This window comes from Triturus cristatus, chromosome 9, assembly GCF_964204655.1.
Source record: "Triturus cristatus chromosome 9, aTriCri1.1, whole genome shotgun sequence".
Taxonomy (NCBI): Eukaryota; Metazoa; Chordata; class Amphibia; order Caudata; family Salamandridae; genus Triturus; species Triturus cristatus.
In genome coordinates, this window is record NC_140592.1 from 91,279,884 (window position 1) to 91,301,299 (window position 21,416).

Below are 21,416 nucleotides of genomic sequence, written 5' to 3' on the forward strand. Positions count from 1 at the left end.
ACTGCACAGAATGGTGTCTCTGTCGATCCGCTCGAAAAGGTCTGTTCACTCTGCAGTTTGCCACCTGTTCCTCCAGCCGCCCCGCTCCCCGCGTCACCTGTGAATGGGCTGGGGGATCAGGAGGCGCTTGCCAAATAACTGGGCGATGCTGTCACCGCTGCCTCACAGTACCTTGTTTTGTTAAGGCATCATAAAAGTCAAGGAGCAATGTCTTTCTCTTTCGGCATGGGTTTGATTCAATTTTATAGGACCTTAAGAAAAAGAGAAGGTATCTCCTCAGTTAAATTATATTCCTCTAAAATCCCGGCAATTACACTCTATGCCATTGAGCCCTTACTTCTAAATCCTATCAAAGTTGAATAAAGTAGCGTCTGCTTTTGAAATCAAACTTAAGTTGGCAAAGTTCTACTTTGGTTGTGAGTTTAAGATTAGGACTGGTGATGCATTATTATTAAGCCTCTTCTCAGCTTCTTCATTGATTAATAAAGATAATTTGGGATGAACATTTTAACAATTGTGAAGTAAAATATTAATTCACCAAACTGTCCTGCTTCTTGTTGGAGACATTAGAAACTAAAAAAATAAATACATTAAACCAAACTAATACTATCCATAAACAAGCATTTGCAATGCAATAGGTCTCGCATTGACGCGAGTTTGAGCTATTGACCTTGCAAATGACAATGCCTTTTATTTTTGTTTTCGTTTTTAAAACATAAATGAAAGGCATGTTATTTACAAAACTAATAGTTTAAACTCGTGTAAATGCGAGACCTATTGCATTGCAAACGCTTTTTATTATCGTTTTATGTTTCCTTTCCTGCGGAGTCTTAGGGGTGGGGCAAGGAGTAAGACAAGCACAGGGGGAATGGTGGTGCACTGTTGTCAGCGGTCTCAGACGCGGCAAACCACCATGCGCACCGAAGCTCTCTCCAACCTCCGCTGCATTGCTAGGTCGGAGAGAGCAGGCACAGGCTCCCAGTCTCCCTGGGAGCGCACATTCAGAGCCAATCCTGACACTGCTCTCATGGCATGAGAGCAGCATCAGGATTGGGAGCAGGGGAGGCTGGGAGCCTGTGCCTGTGGGAAGAGGAGTGGAAGAGCGTGACGCGGCCAGCCGAAAGGGAAGTTTGTTTTAATGGATTAATTTTTTTATTTTGCCCTATGAGCCCCTCTCCCTACCCCCATACACAACACCCGCCGCTACTGATACCACTTCCTCAATGCATCAAGAGCAAAGGCGAGCATTGTCTTGTCTATTAGGACATCATGTTGTACATTATGACTGTCTACCTAAGAAAGAACTGAGGGTGTCCAACTCACTGAGGACAGAGTCCTCCAAACAAGCATGATGTGGAATGGAATATTTATTTTTTCCCCCTGAAAATCGCACCAACAGATGCATCTTTGCTGACACACCTTGCTGGGATTGCCCAACGCTTATGTGTGCCATGAAAACTCAGACATTGGTTCTCATACTACTAAATAGAATCTAATCTGATGGTAACAATGTGCAAATAAAATAAAGGCACACAAAATGCTTGTTTTATCAGTGCCATAAAGAGCGCGCCTTTCCACTGAGGGCATTGGAGTGCTTTTTACTAGCACCACTTATTTTTTTAAGGACATAAAAGGAGGGCCTAAGCCCTATAGGTAAGAAAGGTTTTGCATTTCCAAATTTGTGATTTCCAAATGGGAAGTCGTAAATTTGGAAATGCACAACCATTTGTACTTATGGGTCCATAGGTGGGAATGGTTGCGCATTTCAAATTATGCGATTTTCTAATAGCAGTTGCAACTCCAAAGGAATCGATATTAGGAAATCGCTAATTTCGTACATTCCATTTACGAAATAATGATTTCTTAGGATTCGCTATTTAGGAAATGCAAAATGGAAGTTTTGTTCATATGGGTCAAGATTCGTAATATTCACTCATAAGACTTTCCCTCACTGCATGCTTCTGCTATACACTGAACTTGCCCACAAAGCTTTGCATGCTTCTTTGATAAGTTCTGAGCATTGTAAATAAATCTTTTCTCATATTTTCAAAACTCTGGTATATAAACCTGCGGAGATGGTTCACGCTATATAAAACTGAAAATAAATGAATAAAGTATCCACACAAGCACGTTCTGTTGATATGAAGCATGAGTATTGCTTCATCTCAAGAGAATAGCGAAAACTCAGGGGCATATGTACAAGGGAAGTGGCGGAGAGAGGCGTTACCCTTCCTGGCTTAATGCCTCTCTCCGCCACTTCAGAAACTTAGGGCTGCACCATATTTACAAGAATATGGCGCTGCCATGCGTTTTCCCCTGCGTTGTCTCTACTCTTAGCAGCCTAGCGCCAGTGCAGGCACCCTTACACCATAGTGCAAGGGTGTCTGCGTGCAGGGGAAGATTGTTTATGTGCAGGAAGGGGAGACCTTCCTGCTCATAAACAATCTTTAAATGCCGTTTTGTAACTTCTATGTGTATTGCTTTATGCAGCACACACAGACGTTTCAAAACGGCATTTAAAAAAAAATATTGTTTATGTACAGGAAGCGGGACCTCCCTGTACATAAACAATTATTGGCTTTTTGCTGTTTCCATGTGTGCTGCGCAATGAAGCACACATGAAAACAGCAAAAACTAGGAGAAATGAAACATTTCTCCACGCTGCGCCGGGGTAATACCAGGTTTTCCCTTGTCTTAATTCTGGCGCTGCCTCCTATTTACCCCTCCCTTGTAAATGGGAGGCAGTATCAGAATCAATGGGTGTTGCAGTGGAACGCCCACCGCAACACCCACTGCCCACCCCTTTCACGCTAAGCATAGCGTGAAAGGGGGCCTTATTTACAAGGCTGCGTTAAACCACATTAAGTGGCTTAACGCTGCCTTGTACATAAGGCAAAGCCCTTATCGCCACAGGAACGTCGCAAAAAGTGACGTTCCTGTGGCGATAGGGGCTTGTACATATGCCCCTCAGTCTAGTCTATGACAGATATGATATTCATGCCCCCTCCACAAACTCCCTGGCTCCAGCAGAAAAGAAATATCACAAACTCCAGAATGAACCAGGCAGACAGCACAGAGGATGTATTCTGCAGAATTGATGTGATACACACCATCACACACCTGAAGAAGGAAATGAAGAAACGAGTCCTATCGCTGGAGCATGCACGCACAGTAAGACGTGCAATCGGTTTGCAACCTTATTTTCCATTTAGCTCTGTCACCCTTGTGCACCCAATGTAGTCCATTCAATTTTCCCTTTTGCTGCACATGAGGGAGTTTATCCTGGTCAGCTGGCAGAATTTCCATCAGTCAAGGTTTGCTTAACAGTCAAGCATCCTTGAGCTCAAATGAACTCCTTTTCAAGGATGGCCTGAAACACGAAGACTTGAGCAGCTGTTTTTTACACTCCCACATCACATTAAACCAAATTTTAACTTTACTGCCCTCACATCAAATTTAATATGCACCTGTAATCTAGATGAAGGACACAAGCTGACTAAGCCGAAGGTAGGTACAAGGTGTTTGCAAGTTTTTCCCTATACACTTAGGGGCATATCAACAACAACCGGCGATAATTATCTCTAAGCGCACTTAGCGCTAGGATAATTATCGCCGGCTAGCGTGAATTTTTATCGCTGAGATAGCGTGCTATTAGCAACGCTTATCTCAATAGCGATAAAAATCCTCACGCTAACAGGCTAACGTGAGATTATCGCTGGAAACCCAGCGATAATCTCACGTTACCTTGTTGATAGGGACAGGCAAACTTAGCCATGATATCCTCCTTCCATAGGATATCATGGCTAAGTCTGAAAATTAGCAGACGTAAAAAGCAGCGTTAACCGCGGTTAGCGCTGCTTTTTTTGTCTCTAACAGGGTTAGCGACATTCTTGATACTCTGGAACGCCCCCTTTGCATCTCATTAGAGATGCAAGGGGAAGCGTAGAGTAAAAGGGTGCTAACATGCAAATTTGCGTGTTAGCACCCTGTTGTTGATAGGGCGCTAGTTTTATCTCTGCTTTTTTGGCTTTTAAATCCAAAAAAGCAGAGATAAAGCCCTTGTTGATATGCCCCTTAGTTTTCTGCTGCTCAAGGACAGGCATTTAGCTGTCCACAGTAAGGCAGTATGAATCAGCAGCATCTAGTGTTCTCAGCAGGCTGTGCATGATTTATCGTAATAGCAGCTAACATGACTCAGTTTGCAGGTAATGGTCAGCAACATGACTCTTCTCCTAGAGTAAAGAAAACTGTTACACCTACCCCTGGACCCAAGATAGGACTGGCACGCTACAGAGCTAAAGCACCCTTGTTTCTCCAGCAACGACAACATGCATACAACATTACCCCTTCATCTCCATCCTCTTCATCCCAGTCCTAACTTGTGAGGTGTTTCCACCTCCGACAGAGATTTCCATGCTTGGTATTGTAGATCCCTTCAGCTTAAATCTGTCTTCTATCTCAACAACAGAAGTATAAAGCCCCACCCCACCCGCCGATCTTCCTGTTTTTTTCTCTGTTCTTTGGATCAGAGGTAAGTCATGGTGTATTGTTTTCTACATGTATGCTGTTTTATTATAAACCAGCTTGGCCGAGAACAAGTTATTCTGTTACTGTCGTTGCTGGGCGCAATGGATTGTGTTACACTGTGGGTTGCGAGCTCCCTGTCTATGTGCTAGGCTTGGGACAGGGAGCTCAGATCTTGTGACCGTGTGCACCGACAGGCAGCTGAAGGGACGTGGTTAAGGTATCTGAAACCAGGATAAAGTGTCAGATGACACACCATCCAGGGAGGCTGCACTTGTTAGGTCTCGCCTAGCGTTGCAGCGCACATGCGCTGCTCACTCTGAGGGAGCTAATGTGATCAGGAGATTTCAGAAGGGGACTTGAAGCCCCGCCCACCATTTTCATTGTGTCGCGTCAGTGTTTGTGCTAAACTCTGGCTTCCCATTGAAAAGGATGCTTCCTAGTTACAGCCCTGTCTCCCTTTTGGATGGCCCATCCAGACTGGGTCGTCAGCTTCACGGCCGCCGTGAAGGTATTTCTTATCGGAAGGAGGACTGTTGTAACAGATCATGTTTCCGCGTTGTTTGACTTGCATCGAGGTTCAGGCAGAGTTCACGAAGCTCAGTGGCTTTATTTCTTCGTGTCTGTGCAGGCTAGAACACCTTTCCTCTTTACTTTTATAGGGTAATTTAAGTGACGTTTGTTCTGGGTGGATTTTCCAACAAACACCTGATCAGCGGGGACTTTATTTAAAGAATTTGGGAGGGTCCGGTCATGACCTGGCAGGGAGGTCACCGGCCTTTCCAACGTCCTGGCCTGTATGGAAAATCTTTCGGTCACCCTGTAGGCCTCTCTGGCTGTCTCTCTGATCTCCTGTGCTCACAGCAACTGTAGCTCTGACCTCCTGAGCTTTCCAGCCCATGATAGAGTACACTGTAGATACAGCATTAACGTCTCTTCTGCCATTGTTTGGATCAGTGGTTCTTTATTGTAAAACACTCTGACATCTCATTGACCTGGTCGGTGCTTTATACAGCCACGACAATGACCGCCCCCCCGCCCCTCTCCCTAGTGTGTAGGCGTCTTTGAACATTCGATGTCTTCCACTGTCAGCGGCAGCTGTGTGGGAGGATATATATTGATGCAAGCTTTGCTATGGAAACAAGGGATGCTGCATCCCACCTGGTACAAGGCCCCTGCCGGAGGGTGCAGCAAGGGAAGCCTGTTAGTATAAGAGTTGGGGAGCTCCTTGGTGTCGGTGGGAGCCCTTTTCGAGTGAACGCCTTTCTCCAGAGGACCCCAATGGAATGGAAGCTCCATTTACATCGGTGCCCTGGTCACTGGTAAAGACAGGTTGCCAATAAATTTCCGCATTTGGTGCAATAACCTACTGTTCCATCTCAGTATTCTAACATTATGCCAGTACATTACAGGCAAATCGCTGCAGTACGTGCGTTAACCCACCTGACTTTCTGATTGGAATTAGGCCATGTAACCTGCAAAGTGTACAGATATCTATGCCATTGGTACTGAAGTGCGCTGAACTATTCCTCAAGCGATGTAGCCCGTGACCGGCAGATTGCATCTAGAAGCCTTCAATAGAAACAGTAATCCCATACAGTTTGTCACACACATTTTAATCAGTATTGAAAGACTCTGATCATATTTCAGCAGTTTTCTTTCAATTTGCATTCCATTCTTGTCTTTCTTTCTCACTTCTCTTCATCTGATTCTCTATCTGGCTGCATCTCTCCTTTCACTTGTACTCTTGTCTTTTTTCCAATTCTCTGTCATACTTTTGTTTTACTTTATTTTTTTTCTTTTGAACTTGTCTGTTGCCTTTGTCGTTCACTCTCCATTTCGCTTCTTATCAAAAGCTGTGTGTGTTTTCTGCTGTTTTCTTTTCTTCCTGTAGTTTCGTGGTTATTTCCTACTCCTTTTTTGCTGTCTTTTTCTTGCAGTCTATTTTGATTGGCAACACTCTTTTTCTGTATTCCCCAGGCTCTTCCATCTTGCTCTCATCATTTCACTTCTCTTTCTTTGCCCATATATTGTTCTTTCCCCTTTGCCATGCGCTCTTTTCTCTCTGCCTCCTCAAGCAGATGATGTGAAGCCTTGAGAGCAGCAAAAAGATCTCCAAGAAGCAGCTGATGTACAGAAGAGTCTGCTATGTTGTGTTTTTATTTTACACTGGAAAAGTTAGGAACATTTCCTGATTTTTTTTTTTTTTAGCAGATTATGCATGCTTTTGCCTGAGCAAAGTTTTTCTGTCATTGCAAGATAATTTCTGCTATCTTTTTTTTTACCCTAGTCGAACAACGGAAAGAGCATTTCGAATTTTTCTCTGCAAGTTTACCTTTTCTGACTTAAATTGTTGTAAAAGACACAATTATGATGGCGATGGGAAAAACATAAATTTGGCAATAGTACATATTTGCAAAGATTGCAATGGAGCTGTGCTGAAGGAGCAAGAGAAACCTTCCCAAAGCCCAAATTTTGGGTTTCTAAATATCGGTGCTTAATTTGAGCCTGTGTTTTCCGGTGCTTGGCACCAGCACTTAATTGTCAACACCGGCACTTATCACTGAACGTCTGCTACATGGTGGTGCTATCTAATTTAGAGACAAGCACAACAACAATTGTTTCTTAATTCAATATTAATTAACAATGACTAATACCTGCTGCTCAAGACATTGTTCTAGTTTTGGAGGCCTGAAATAGTCTGAATTGACACACTTGTAAGAGTGTAATGGCCAGTGTTAGTGTTAGTACTCTCATTGGCACCGCTGGCAGGGGCAATGGGTGGTACGAGCTGCAATGGCCTCCTGACCAGGGACCTGACACTTATTTTACTACAAATTAAGCACTGGTAAATTCTATAGAGTATGGCCTTTCAGCAGCCTGAGAGAGTCGTAGCTGAGGACTAGGGCCTGACATCAGTCATGGTCATCCGGTCCCTTGTCTTTTGACGACCTTATCCACTGGTAAATCCGCTCCTGTGAAAAGCCGTCTGTAAGTACTATAGAATGAATGCATGTACTTCGTTCATCAGGGCCCATTGTATCAGCATGATAGGAGGGCCATGTATTACAGCTCCTCCTCTTAGAATTAATACTAGCATGGTACTTCATCCATGGAGGCTGTGGGAGAAGATACTATTTATATGTGTAAGTAGTTATGTCCTTTTTAGGTCTCGCCTGACCCAGCGCATGCGCTGGTCTGGCGAGACTTATTGAGAGGGCTCCAAAAAGTGATACCAGGCCAGCCTAGAGCTACAGTGTATGTGCGTGGGCGCACGCGCCGCGCTTGACCGCGATTACTTTCACTTTCGCGGCCGCACGGCCGCTTGGCATAGCCAATAGGTCTCGCTTTTGGGACCTTATAAGTATTTAGTTATGCAACTGTTGCATGGCTAAACACTTATAAGGTCCCAAAGGCGAGACCTATTGGCAATGCCAATGCTTGTTATTTAATAGCTATCAAACATTTATGTAAGTTTTCTTATGTATGTTATATTAATCTGCTCGATCACTTTAACTATTCGGGATTTTGCTTTTTTTAAATGAAGACCAACACTCTTTAAAATGAATTACTCGAGATGGTCAGTGACCTTTATTGAGTATCTTACTCCCTGGTGTACTGTATCTGTTAGCAGCTCGTTCTCATAGAACCCGGAGGTCCCCATTTCGTGCCTGAGCCCACCCTCACCTCCCCCAGAACCCTTCGAGTCAATGACAATACAGATACACTTGTGCAATGGGAGGAAAACAGGCCATGTTTATTAAACATAAATGTTTGTTATCCAAAACATGACATTAAATTCTTTCGAATATTGAAATATTGACGTAGACACCATTATAATCATAAACAGACAATTTTAAAAATGTTTTCAAATTTTTAAAGCACCAACATCTTAACCAAAATGCATTCATATTTACAAGAAGACGATTAGGCAGCTAAACACATCACGTTGGATTCTTTACTCCAGCACTAAGGGACCGCCAGTCTGCGGCCCAGGGCGCACCACACAGGTGTAACCCACCTGCATCCTGGCGGGGTGGTCCCCAGCCACCTGATCCTTGTCCCCAACCCTAAGGGGTGCACCCCTCCAACATCAGGCCGTCTACGGGGCTCGTAGGGGGTAACTAGAGGCAGCAGTCCCATGCTCTAGATTATCTAACTGTGCGCCCCTGCCCCCAGCCGTTGTAAACATTCTCTCTGGGGTTCAGCTCACTGTCTGGATCACTAGGCTACTAGTTCCCTGATTTCCCGCCGTCGGTACCACCAATTGGTATAATAACGAAGCTACAAGCACCCCCGCCGTTAGGTTGCTGTGATAAACCTGTTCATCCCCTTGAGCCCTTTGGCGCTACTTCAGGGACTGGCAGCGCCTCGGAGACTTGGACATACCCCCCCCTCCAGCGCATTGGAATGGGTACTACGCGGTTATGCCCAAGCTAGAGTCCGGATGAGCCTACCAGCGAGTCACCATCCGACCCCTGCTAATCAAAGGCAGCAGATCCCCTAACTTAGGGTGACCAGACGTCCCCGTTTTCCCAGGACGGTCCCCGTTTTTGGAGAAGTGTCCCCGTGTCCCGACACTTTTCTCCAAGTGACTCAAATGTCCCTGTTTTCAAACAGTGTCCAGGTTAAACACAGAAATTTCCCTGTTTTTCATTGTTCCGGTTGAGCATGCGCACGCATGCTCTCTTTGCACTGTTTACGGCATGTGTCGTCACTGAGGTGAGCGCTGTAGCAAGAAGAGAAATCCTTTGAAGAGAGACATTTTACACGCAGCGCCACCTACGTCATCATGCCAGCCAAACTTTGGATAAAACAATATTTCTTCGTCCTGTAGCTTGTATTCATAGCCATGCAAACTTTTCAGTAGCCCTTATGCATACCGTGCAAGGATTAATGCATTGCTCATTGCATGTTTTATTCCTAACCAATTGATGCATGCTCTGTGCTCGCCATATCAAAGCTATGACTTGACCTTTTGACTGACCTTTCAGATCGCGGCAAACTGTTTAGCTGGAAAGGACTTAAAGGAGCAGCATTAACACCTGTGGAAGAGGCGAGCAGCGCTGCTCAAGCTTTTTGCTCAGGTCTTCATACTATTGCACTATGAGATGATACCAATGGCTAGAGTGCACTATACATACTCCAGTAAGGTAACATGACATCCCAGCAGTGACCACGCAAATGTGGGAGGACTGTGTGGTCGGCCAGCCTTTGCGACCTTTAAGACCCTAAGGCAGTAATACCTGGAGAGAAGTGTTTTTTTACATTGGTCCATGGCTGCCATTTGGCAATTTAGCATTTCGCAGTTTACCTCCCTTGCTTTTCTGTCATGAGCAACTAAGCAACATTGGTGAGTTGTACTTTACGTGGTGCTGACGTGCAGATCTAGAAACGAGCATTGATAAAGCTAGTAAATCTGGCGTTTGCTAGCCCTTGATGTTTTATTGATTTTTGGCACATAAATGCTATAGTCCTTCAAAGTGTAAATGTAATAAAAAGTACTAATGCTGCTGTGTAAAGGAGAGGGGTGCCAATAAAAGACCGCGGATTTGTTGTCTGTAATGCTTCATCTCGGTCTGTGGAGGGAGCTGTCATTGTAGTCCTTTTTCTATGTCTGACAGCTGTCAAATAGCCCTACTTTTATGTCGATGGTTACTGCAAACCGTAGTCCTACTTCTATGTCTATGACCTGTCCCCGTTTTTTGTTTTGAGAATCTGGTCACCCTACCCTAACTTCCCCTGGCGGCTCAATTATTTTCTGTAACGAGAGTAACTGTAATGACCATCTAATATTGGCTAATAATGCCAGAACCTCATTTGCCCCTTGCGGCGTCTGTAGCGCACCCACGGGTGTAGAAGGGAGGAGAAATATAGCAGCTGGATGAGCGCCGCTTGGCCCTGACGCCCCCATTCCAACAACAGACTACACGCTATCTCACCCAGGGGACTTCTGTGTAACCGTGCCACTCATTTGCTTCCCAGAACTACGTTGAGCTGGCTGTCCCTCAACTCTCCTAACCGGAGGAAACGCTGCCGGGGGGAAAGAGGGGGTGAACACCTTTCCCAGGGATTGGCTCGGGATCGTATGCTGTGGTGCCGGAATCACCCCCATCCCCCAGCTTCGGCAACACAAGCTTTAATAGCTGCGCTAGCTCAGTATCTCTCCCTTTCCTTTTACCTACTCTAACTTTTGGCAGCCATAGTGCAAGGGAGAATGATCTAAATGTAAAACAAGGTTAGGGTGCAGAGAAAGGCTAATTTGTAGCTTAATGCCCACTTCAGAATAGAGTGCTGTTTACCGCACCCACCAGCGTAGGACTGCCAAAATTGTGTGGAATTAGTTTGCAACTCCCAGAGCGAAAACTCAGCTAAAACATACCCCAGAGATCAGTGCCTAACACCAAGCTATTACTTCAAATTACGAACAGGCGGGCCTAATCCCAAAAACAAGGCTAAACGGGTGGAACATTCCAGCCCTGTGAATGCTGTGTGGTGTGTTTACAGCAAAAAGGCCCAGCTGTAATCAGTCCAGTGCGCAATAACTCTTCATGACGTTGGTCTATATAAGCCAAATATCACGACCAGCTAAAGCGTAACAACCACTAACCCAAGAAATTGGTTATCAGTATGCTTAGGTTACTGCAGGAGAATGCCCTGAACAAGATCCTCCGCGCAGTCCAGCGATCTCCCCACCCCAGAAACAAGCATTTGCAATGCAATAGGTCTCGCAGTTACGCGAGTTTAAGCTATTGGCATTGTAAATGACAATGCCTTTTATTTATGTTTTTAAAACGAAAACAAAAATAAAAGGCATTGTTATTTGCAAATGTCACTAGCTCAAACTCGCGTAAATGCGAGACCTATTGTATTGCAAATGCTTGATTTTATTCGGGACTTGGCTCTCATTAAGGATGCAGTGGATTCCACTGTGGAGGAATCATCTGCCTCTAAACTACCACATTTGGAAGTGACTGAGGATGACATTGACTGTGTGCCTGAGGGCAAGTACATTCAAGGCTCACAACTGAAAGATCTCATGATCCAAATGAGAGAGGTACTGGGGTTTGGTGAGAAACCCCAGCTGGAGGAGGGGTTTTATTCGCAGTATAATGCAGTAGATGATATTGATTTGCCATTTCATGATGTAACCAAATCAATGGTGTCCAATGAGTGGAGGGATCCAGATAGGCAGTCTATTCCTCGTTTTTTGAGTAAACGTTATGTGTTGCAGGACTTTGAGGAGTTGTTCCCTGAGACTCCATAACACTATGTTGGCCACCATGGCGTCAACTTCTGTTTTGGCTTTGGAAGATTCCACATTATATGATGTTGTTGATAAAAAGGTTGAGGCTTCCCTTAAATGGTCCTATGCAGCTGTTAACTTTACTTTAGGGCCAGTACATATGGGACATATAATTCTCAAGCCTTGCTTAAGGCTTTTGAGACTTTATATCATGTGATGCAGTCTGATGAGGATTGCACACCAATCCTGGCAAATATGTAGTAACTATCTATATTAACTGGGTGCCCTTCTTTCCTCTTTTCCCTTCTTGCGCTTCTTTCCTAACAGGGTTGTGCTCCAGCTAGATCCCACTTTTATTCCTAAAGTCTCCTCTCCTTTCCTTTTGAACCAGGAGATTTTCTTGCAGGTTTTTCCCTCGGATGTGAAGAGGTTCCATCTTCCCTGGATGTGGGTCGTGCACTGTCTATCTATTTGTCTAGGACCAATGTGTTTCGAAAATCTATGAGTTTGTTTGTCTCCTTTGGTTCAGGTAATCTGGTTAACAAGGTTTCTTTCCAGCCTATTGGCAGAAGGGGTCAACCAGGCTATCATTCAGGCTTACGCTGCTGATGTGTGTTCTCCTTCTAATGTTCAGGGGTGTTGTACTCATGCAGTGGCTCCTTCCTGGACTGAGTGAGGTGGGTCTTCTATTCAGGGGATCTGTTGTGCTGCTACTTGGTCTTCCCAGCTGACTTTTGGCCATCATTATCTTCTGGATTTCGCTGGAGCTGAGCGGGAGGGGGGGGGGGCGGCCGGGGGGATTTCGACAGACGACCACGAGGGAAAATTGATTATTTATTTAATTTTCACTTTGGCCCTACTGCCCCACCGATCTTACCTGCACGGGTCGTAGCTGCAATGGAGTAATTGTAGCTTTATCAATAAAGGCATGTTTCCGATTTTGTGTCGGTGTGCTTCTTGCTTGGGATATCCTCACAAGTTAGGACTAGGACGAGGAGGATGGAGGTAAGGGGTAATACCATATTACTTACCAGCAATCTTTCTTACCCCGATTCACAATCCTCCTCATCCAAGTCCACATCCCACCCTTGTGTACACCCCCACAAGTTTTTTTCTCAGGCTTTGCATATTACAGGAGGATGGGCAGGAGGGGTGGGGCTTTATAATTATATTGTAGAGATAGAAGACAGCTTTCAGCTGAAAGGATCTACGATCCCAAGTGTGGAAATCCCTTTTGGAGGGGGAAACGCCTCACAAGTTAAGACTGGGACAAGGATGATTCTGAATCGGGGTAATGAAGATTACCAGTAAGTAATAGGACATTTATGAACTCCCTACTGTGGAACATATGCACCACTAATTTCTGCAATATGACATCTGGCTACAGCACTATAACACATAACTTGTTGCTCATTCATGGAACATACCTTGTTTTGGAGCAGAACCACAATATCTCACCATACCCCAATACTTAAAAACACCCCAAAATGTATCTTTGGAGTTCTACTCTGGCACCCTTGATCTAACACAAAGAGCCACCACTTTTCTTATCAATGAGGTCCACAAAAAACATTGATAGAGTGAATAATAATTAGGTTCACTCAATAGCTGAGTTACAGTCTAAGGGAAACTTTTTAAAGATGTATTACAAAATTTCAAATTAAACACAGAATAATTTTTTTAATGTCATGAAGATAAGTATTAAAAAGTACACAATTAAAATCAGAATAAACCCAATACTACAGCAAAAATCAACAGAGCATGGTTAAGTCTTAGGTACAATAAGGATTTCTCATCTAAATTATAATTGCCACATTCACAGAGGAAACTGGCAGCATCTCTGGAGGAAAAGGGAAAAACTCTGAACATATGGACAGAGTCTCGGGAGGAATGGGAAAGTCTTCTCCAAATCGGACAGAGTACCTGGAGGAAATTGGTAAGTCTCCTCACTCACCCCCAAAAACAGGTGTTTTTATACTCATTTTCCCATAGAAAATGAGAGGAAATCAGAAACCTACAGTGGTATGAGCCCATATTGAACCAATTAGAGGTTGAAGCATCACAGTTAAGTTCTCTACACAACCCAACTCTTCCAAATTCTCTAGCAACTATTATGTAATAATCATCTGGAGATGCACAACACATAATGTTACTTCTGAAAAATTGCCAATACACAGAATGTTTCTAGCGAGCTCACGCGGATGATTTGGCGGAAGGAACCTTGACAGTCTGAAAAGTTTGCAACTATTGTTACATCAAGAAATAGGCTTCATTCATAATACGTAAGCTCAAAACAATAAAATAAAGTTTCATCATAATATCCAGTGGTGGCTGGCAGGGAACAGGGGTGGTGTGGCAGAGGCGGGATTGAAAAAACAAACCAAAAAATACTTACCTTGTCACGCTGGCGTCTCTCCTCCGTCGTCGCTTCTCTTCCTGAGGAGTCCAGGAAGCATGCAGGCTCCCCAAAGTCAATCACCATGACAGCAGTGTCGTGATTGGTCTGAGCTCAGTGGTTCGGTGCTCAGACGGGGACTGGGAGCCTGTGCATGTTCTCCCTACAGGCGATGTATTACAGCCCAGTGGAGAACACGGTAATTGCGCATGACTGTTTGGCCGGCCCAAGACAGCCGGCCAAACCGTAATATGCACTTAAGTGCATGAACCTCACCTCCCCCTGTGACACCAGCCCCGTAGCTACAAAAAATAAAATGATAATAACAATGTTATTATCATATTATTTTTCCTAATCCCATGGGGCGATAATCCTCCGCCTTAGCGGAGGAGCCGCCCCTGATATATCCTGGGCTCTGCAATTTCTGCAAATGTGGCACAACTAAAGCATGTTATTAAACACATTTCTGAATTGATTAGAAACCTCATTTTAAGTGCAAAACTATTAGTTCATTGGTTACGGTTAAGTTTCATCATATAACTATTATTTTTCAAAAATATTTTCTATCACGAAATATGCACTTAAAAAAAACTTACAATTGTGCTATTGTTTCACTCCAGAACTCAAGCGTTCATTGTTTGGGCAGCATTAAAGCCTATAGAAAATATTATCAATAGTTGTATCCCCAAAAACCAATCCCCCATTTAAATCCTTCATTTGCAGCATAATCTACATACTCTAAAAAGAAGCATTTGCAATGCAACAGGTCTCGCATTTACACGAGTTTGAGCTGTTGGCATTGTAAATTACAATGCCCTTTATTTATGTTTTGGGTTTTAAAACATAAATAAAAGGCATTGTCATTTACAATACTAATAGCTTAAACTCATTCAAATGCGAGACCTATTGCATTGCAAATGCTTGTTAGACATTTAGAAGATATCCCGATAAGATGACGTTATTGAAAGGTCAGGAGGCATTGGAACCCCGGTCAACTCAGGCATGCTGCCTGCCAGAAAAGATATTAACAACTTTTATTTACTAAGTAAGCGAAGGGCAGAGTTTAAAGAAAAATGTATGCATTTGTTTCTGGAACATGGAGAGAAAAGGTGAAATACAGGGATCAAATCAAAACAAGCATTGGCAAAACGTAACAGTCTAGGCGTGTTTAAGTGTATGCTGGACATACTGGGAGGAGGCACCCAAGGAGATGAGCGAGCGACAGCTTTGTGCGAGCCCTTCTCGAACGTTGTCAAAAGGCATATTCGCTGCAGTAATAATAAGCATGGGGGGAGGAGGAGGCAGCCAAGAAGATGAGCCAGCTGGAGTGTTAAAAGGCACGCTCCTTCAAATAAGAAGCAATGGGGGGGGAGGAGAATGAGTCAGCCTAGGAGCAGGGCCGTTTCTAGGTGTTTTGCCGCCCTAGGCGAGAATTGAAAAATGCCGCCCCGTCCCTGTTACTACCATCACTCTCTCCCCCTGTCATCCAGGCTAGAAGAATTAATGCATTAGATATTCCCAAACTCATGTTTTTCGCCGCCCTCCCCATTTGCCACCCTAGGTGGCCGCCTAGTCTTGCCTAATGGTAGAAACGGCCCTGCCTAGGAGAGGAGCGAACGGAAGCACGCGGGACAGCTATTAAATAAATAAAGAACTAAAAGCATGCAGGCATGTGAGAGGTGGGAGGGGTCTGCTTTGGAGGGGGAACAAAGGAGGAGGCGTCCAAGCAGACTTCTGCATCCATGCAGCAAGAACGGAGCATACTTTTAAAGAAATGCATAGTAGGTTAGGAAGCGGCCGCCATTACCGAAGCTGGCATCCCGTGCATGCTGTGTCCCTTAATGAAGTAAATAGTTCTCGGAACTGCTAATGAAAGCTACTGAGTTAGGACACAGTAAAAGGTCCAGACCTCACAGGAGGTTACAAATGAAGACAAGGCGGTACTAAGGAGGGACAAACAAGTCAATTAAGGAATCAGAAACCAGCATTTACCTAGGACAATAACACAAGCCAATGACAAATATGGGCGGAGAGTTGGGGTGGGGGGGCTTCAAGTACATACTCCAATAGAGCATGGCTCGATATCCTTGGAGATCCTGAACAAGCCTGCAATGAGGGTTTTCTGAGAAAAAACAAAACTGACTACCTTGATAAGAAACAGTCAAAAACTCCATCAATCCATACGTTGCCAAGGGTTCACAAAAGCATGGCGAATCCCCCAGGTTCGCCTATTGTATCTGGGTGTGGATCGGTTTTAGAGGCAACATGTGAATAAGTACTCCTTATCAAAGCCTTTGTACCTCTTCTCCCTTCATAAATAAAAGACAGTATGGTTGCTTATATTGATGAATGAAGATCTTGTTTCAGTCTGGAGGATGAGATACTAGTGATATTGGCCATCGAAGCATTCTACACTAGTACCCCCTCAACGGATGCCCTAAGTAAGCTAATGCCATTGAGACCCGCCACGGCCTGCACAAGTCCACACATAATTCATTCAAATTCTTACTGAGACTGTACTGACCAAGCATTGCTTTATGTTCTAGTGGATTACCTCCAACAGGCCATGAGCACTTTGATAGGGGCTTCTAGTGTCCCACATATGTCCACATTTGATGTGAAATGTATTTATCTTTGATAAATTATTTGTTGAACTTTAACAGGGTCATGCAAAACAGTTGAAATATGCCTTTACTTGAGCCCCAAAAATCCTTACTGTGACATGTGGTAGAGAGATAAAGTCAAATGTAGAGCTAGGGAGAGAGATAGAGGGGCTTAGATAGAGAGTAGAACACACAGACAGTCAAATAGAAAGAGCTCTCTTTTCCAGTGGTGCCCTTGGAAAGTGGGGGTACTGGACAGTTGTCCACTTTGCCACTGCCTTACAACTTCTCTTCTGCTCTTGTGAGCTTGACGATGTCCATCTAGACTCTGAACAGCACAGTGGACCTTTCCAGGACTTTTCTTCATATGTCCTTTCGATTGTGAGACGAGGATGGAACAGGATAGTGAGAAAGAAAGGGAAAAGGAGAGAGAGCGAGAAAGAGAGAGAGGGAGAAAGAGGGAGAGAGAGAGAGAGCAAAATAAAAAAAGAGCATGTTATGTAACTTACCCAAAAGGAGACTGCGGAGAATCCACCTTTGTTAATGAAATAATGAGGCAATATTTCAATTAAGAACCACAGAAAAATGGGGGACGAGAGAGGCAACTGGAGACACTGGTTAAGGACAGGAACTCAACATCGGCAGAGGACTTTCAAGGAGCCATCAGTTGGTACTTTCTAAGAAGAACATAAGCAACATGAATGTATCATTAGACTAAGATTGCAAATAACCAGTGTGCAATATTTTGCATTCAATAATTGCACGTATTCCTTTCGCAGTGTGGGTGAACTATGTTTATCTACATGTCTGACTTGGAACCAGGACTGAAGCCCCAGGGCAGTGAGAGAATGTCGCCAAGCTTGAGACCAAAATGTAAACTCATAGCATCAAAGGAACAGGAAGTCAAGGTAAGATCAGAAGGGAAATGGAAGGGAAGTGAAAACGGGAAACAAGAACATAGGGGCAGGGATAAAGTCAGTGACAAGCTCAGTCCGGCAGCTGTAACAACAAGGAAGGGTATCAGCCACCCCAAGTGTAGGAGTAGGTTTTGTACTGACACTTCCACCATTTTCTTGAAAGTCCAGCCTTACAGGCCAGAAGTAAATTCCTAGATGTTTTTTTATATAACCTCCATTCCTGACCTTGAAGGATACAATAAAGCTTTTACTAAATCTGGAATGTCAGTCTTGTATCTAATTTGTTTTAGAACTTCCTATCCTCTGTTCCTGTCAACCATGACAGACAAAGAGTGAGAGAGAGAGAAACAGTGTGTTTCGGTGTGGGCCTGTCAAAAGTAAGAGAGAGAGAGAGAGAGAGAGAGAGAGAGAGAGAGAGAGAGTGTGTTTATTTTTGAGAGAGATAGGGAGAGAGGATTTTTCATAGGAATAACTTTGGGATTGCCAGCAACATCTTACAGTTCACGATGCTCAGAAGGGCCCCCGCTTTCAATCTTGTATCATTTAGGCTACTGTAAAATGGTGTAAGGAGGTGCCCCAGATTAAGAACAGCAGAAACTACTACTGATGCATCAACAAACTGCAGGAATTTTGCCTTAACACATCAAGTTTACAATCCGTGACTCTGCCCCTGGGAGCATGAATGTGGAACATCGTGAACCTCAATCCCAGAGCTTTGCCATCAGTGGAGCCTCTAAGAAGACCTATAAAAGATTCTTCTTCAAGGAAAACTTTCTGATACTACCTAGGTTCCAGAAGGCCACTCCCCCTCAGTTGAGGGACCACACTAGGTACTTCTCCCTACAATGAGAGGCCTACTACGCCTAACCTCGAGGTTGGGTGAAACCTACCAAGGTGGAGGCAGATAGGGCATGATGCTTCAGATCAAACACTTTCCAGGGCCCTGTACTGATTCATGATTATATGGCTATACTACTAGAAGGTGCAATATGTCATGTTTTCTCTTTCAATGGAGTACATTTTGTACCACCTAGAAACAGGTATTTATGTCACTTGGCAAAAAAATGAAAACGTGTCCACTGGGCCCTCCGTTAAGTTGTTGTCCCCGGCCTCTAAATTTCTGCAGCCCAGAAACCTACCACCGACCAAACTATACTTGAACCCTGAGTGCACCTCAAGTAACCAATCAGCTTCCATATCTGCCAAAACAAACACTGTGAAGTCGTTGCTACATGGCTTGTGAACAGTCAGCCAAAAGAGGTCATAAAAAATGACAAAGGTGAGCTCCTTAGTGTTTTCATATTCTTGCTTCCAAAGGAAGCTAATGCAGTCATTTGAAATCAGGATGTATGTGATCACACCGATATCTACTGCACTTCTGTCGTTCCTAAAGGGATAGAAATATGAGGTTATATATTAGTACTTCATTTATGGAACTCAGAATGTCCTGGTATGTCCTACCAGGACATATGACTGCCGGAATGCCACATTAAGGAGAGGGGAGTGTCAGCGCCCATTGAATCTATACACATCTGTTATTCAGTGCCAACATGCCCTTGGTGGAACGTGCGCTTTGCAAATACACGCTATGCTATCTTACGTTATGTTATGTTATCTCGGCTCAGATCATAACAACTGTCTGATAGAGTTTCATTTACATCATACTGCAGACATAAAATCCTGTAAGATATGGAATAAGTTACATTATTGGCGTCTCACGCATTGTTTCACTTCCGTCAACACAGTGAATAATGCTTTACAGAGGCTGTCAGAAGCATCTGTTCTACGACCCATGCCTTATCCTGCAGGGAACAGCTGTATGTGCAGAGGGGCGTTGCAGTGTGTACCATTACCAGATCCATCAGCATGTACTGGACCAGACAGCTCATCCCCTGGAGCACAGCCAAGCACACCAGCCTCCTTTTTTTCATAGATCTCCATCCTCCATCACAGCAGGTTTTATTTTATTCCATTTCCTCTCATTTTGTAGCATATGTTCAAGTCAATGTTTGAGCATGGGGTCACATTGTAGCACAATGTGGATCACATTTACGGTGGAGATTTAACATTGTTTCAGCATAGAGCTGGCTTGTGCCAGATGCAGGGGGTAGGCATTTCATGACCATGGAACGTAGTCTCTTGCAGTCTTTTTATGAAATCCAGACTTTGGGTGTCTTGCACGGCTTTCATGACGCACAATCAAGTATATATATTCAGAATCCCAAACTGGAAGTGTCATTGTAAAGAAGTGAGATATTACCCTGAAAACGGCGTAGTGGGGAGTACAGGAGTAGAGATTTCTAACACGCCTTTTGAATTACAGACTCCCAGCTGGGATCCGAGGCACCTCCAAGGCAGTTCCGGGTTACCAAATGGGCAAAGTAGGCACCAGTCTATGGGCCCCACTCCTTTTATGGATCCCGCGACAACGGATCAAAATAATATTGATTTGATCGTGAAAGAAGATGACAATCAAGCTTTCTTAAATTGTTTCCAAAAGATAGAAAAAAATGTATCAACTCAAAGAAATGAAAATTTGACGTTAAATGCTCTGTAGAGAAAATACTGTATTAATGAAATGTATCCATTGAATATTTAAAGTTTTGTTGGTATATTAAAATGAAAAAAAATAAAAATAATTGTTAATGTATAGTTTTGTGTAATAAAACTGGTTTATTAAAATTGTTAGTTGATAAAATTAAAAACACATTAGGAAACCATTTGCGAGGGGGGGTGACATTTCGGTTGCCTAGGCATTACTCAACGGCACCTTCAAGTCATCATTGGTTACTCAGTGATCCCCGGAGAATGTATGGCTCCTGGCCAGGATATTTGGCTAGCAATTATTCCAAATATTGAAACTGGAAATGTATTTCAAAGCATTGCACCAAAGGAGAGATAGAAGTCTCCACCTAGCATAATCTTCAGAGCTACTTAACATAAGCACATAAGATACTAGGGAAAGGGTGTAATTCTTCTTCCTGTTTGTCCTCTTCTAACTTACTTCAAGGAATCCAATATAGTTGGATATAGTTGGATAGGTCACCTCAGCCACAGTGCAGTGCCATGCTTCATCATCGGTGACCTAACCACAGCATGGTCGGAATGACGCCACCACTGTGGACTCAGCTTAAACAAGGAGTTCTTAATAATGTGGTCTGCATGTAGACAATGATCCAATTCTAAAAATAGGTATTGCACAGCCCGGAAAAAACAATATGGAAGACAGTGTTTGTGTGAAAATCCTTGTTTGATAGATCAATACCTCAAATATAGATCTCAGTGAGGTACGCTGAAGTACCCATATTTTCCTACTAGATGGATATTCATCAACTTCATCAAACTTTGACGGTGGTCAAGAGAATGAGTCTGAGAAGAGTTTGTCCAATATATTCATCTTACGCGCTACAAGCAGTGGAGTGCTCCAGTTTACCACTTTGTAGCTGATGCTGCAGACTTTGGTTGGCAGAGGGCTCAAGTTGAATTCTCTGACGGTTGTTGAGATACAGGGCCAGCTCTAGGGTGGTGCTATCGGTGCTCCTGCACCGGGCACTGACTTCTGGGGGCGCTGTGTTGTCAAATATATGATGGATTTAGAACTTATGGCGAACAAAGCGGTACAAAAGGGGGTGGTGATGGACGGAGCATCAGAACCAATCAAACACTCACACCCAGTCAACAGATCTGGGTTTGATCCATCACCGTTCTTTAGCCCACTCAGTCACCCCAGT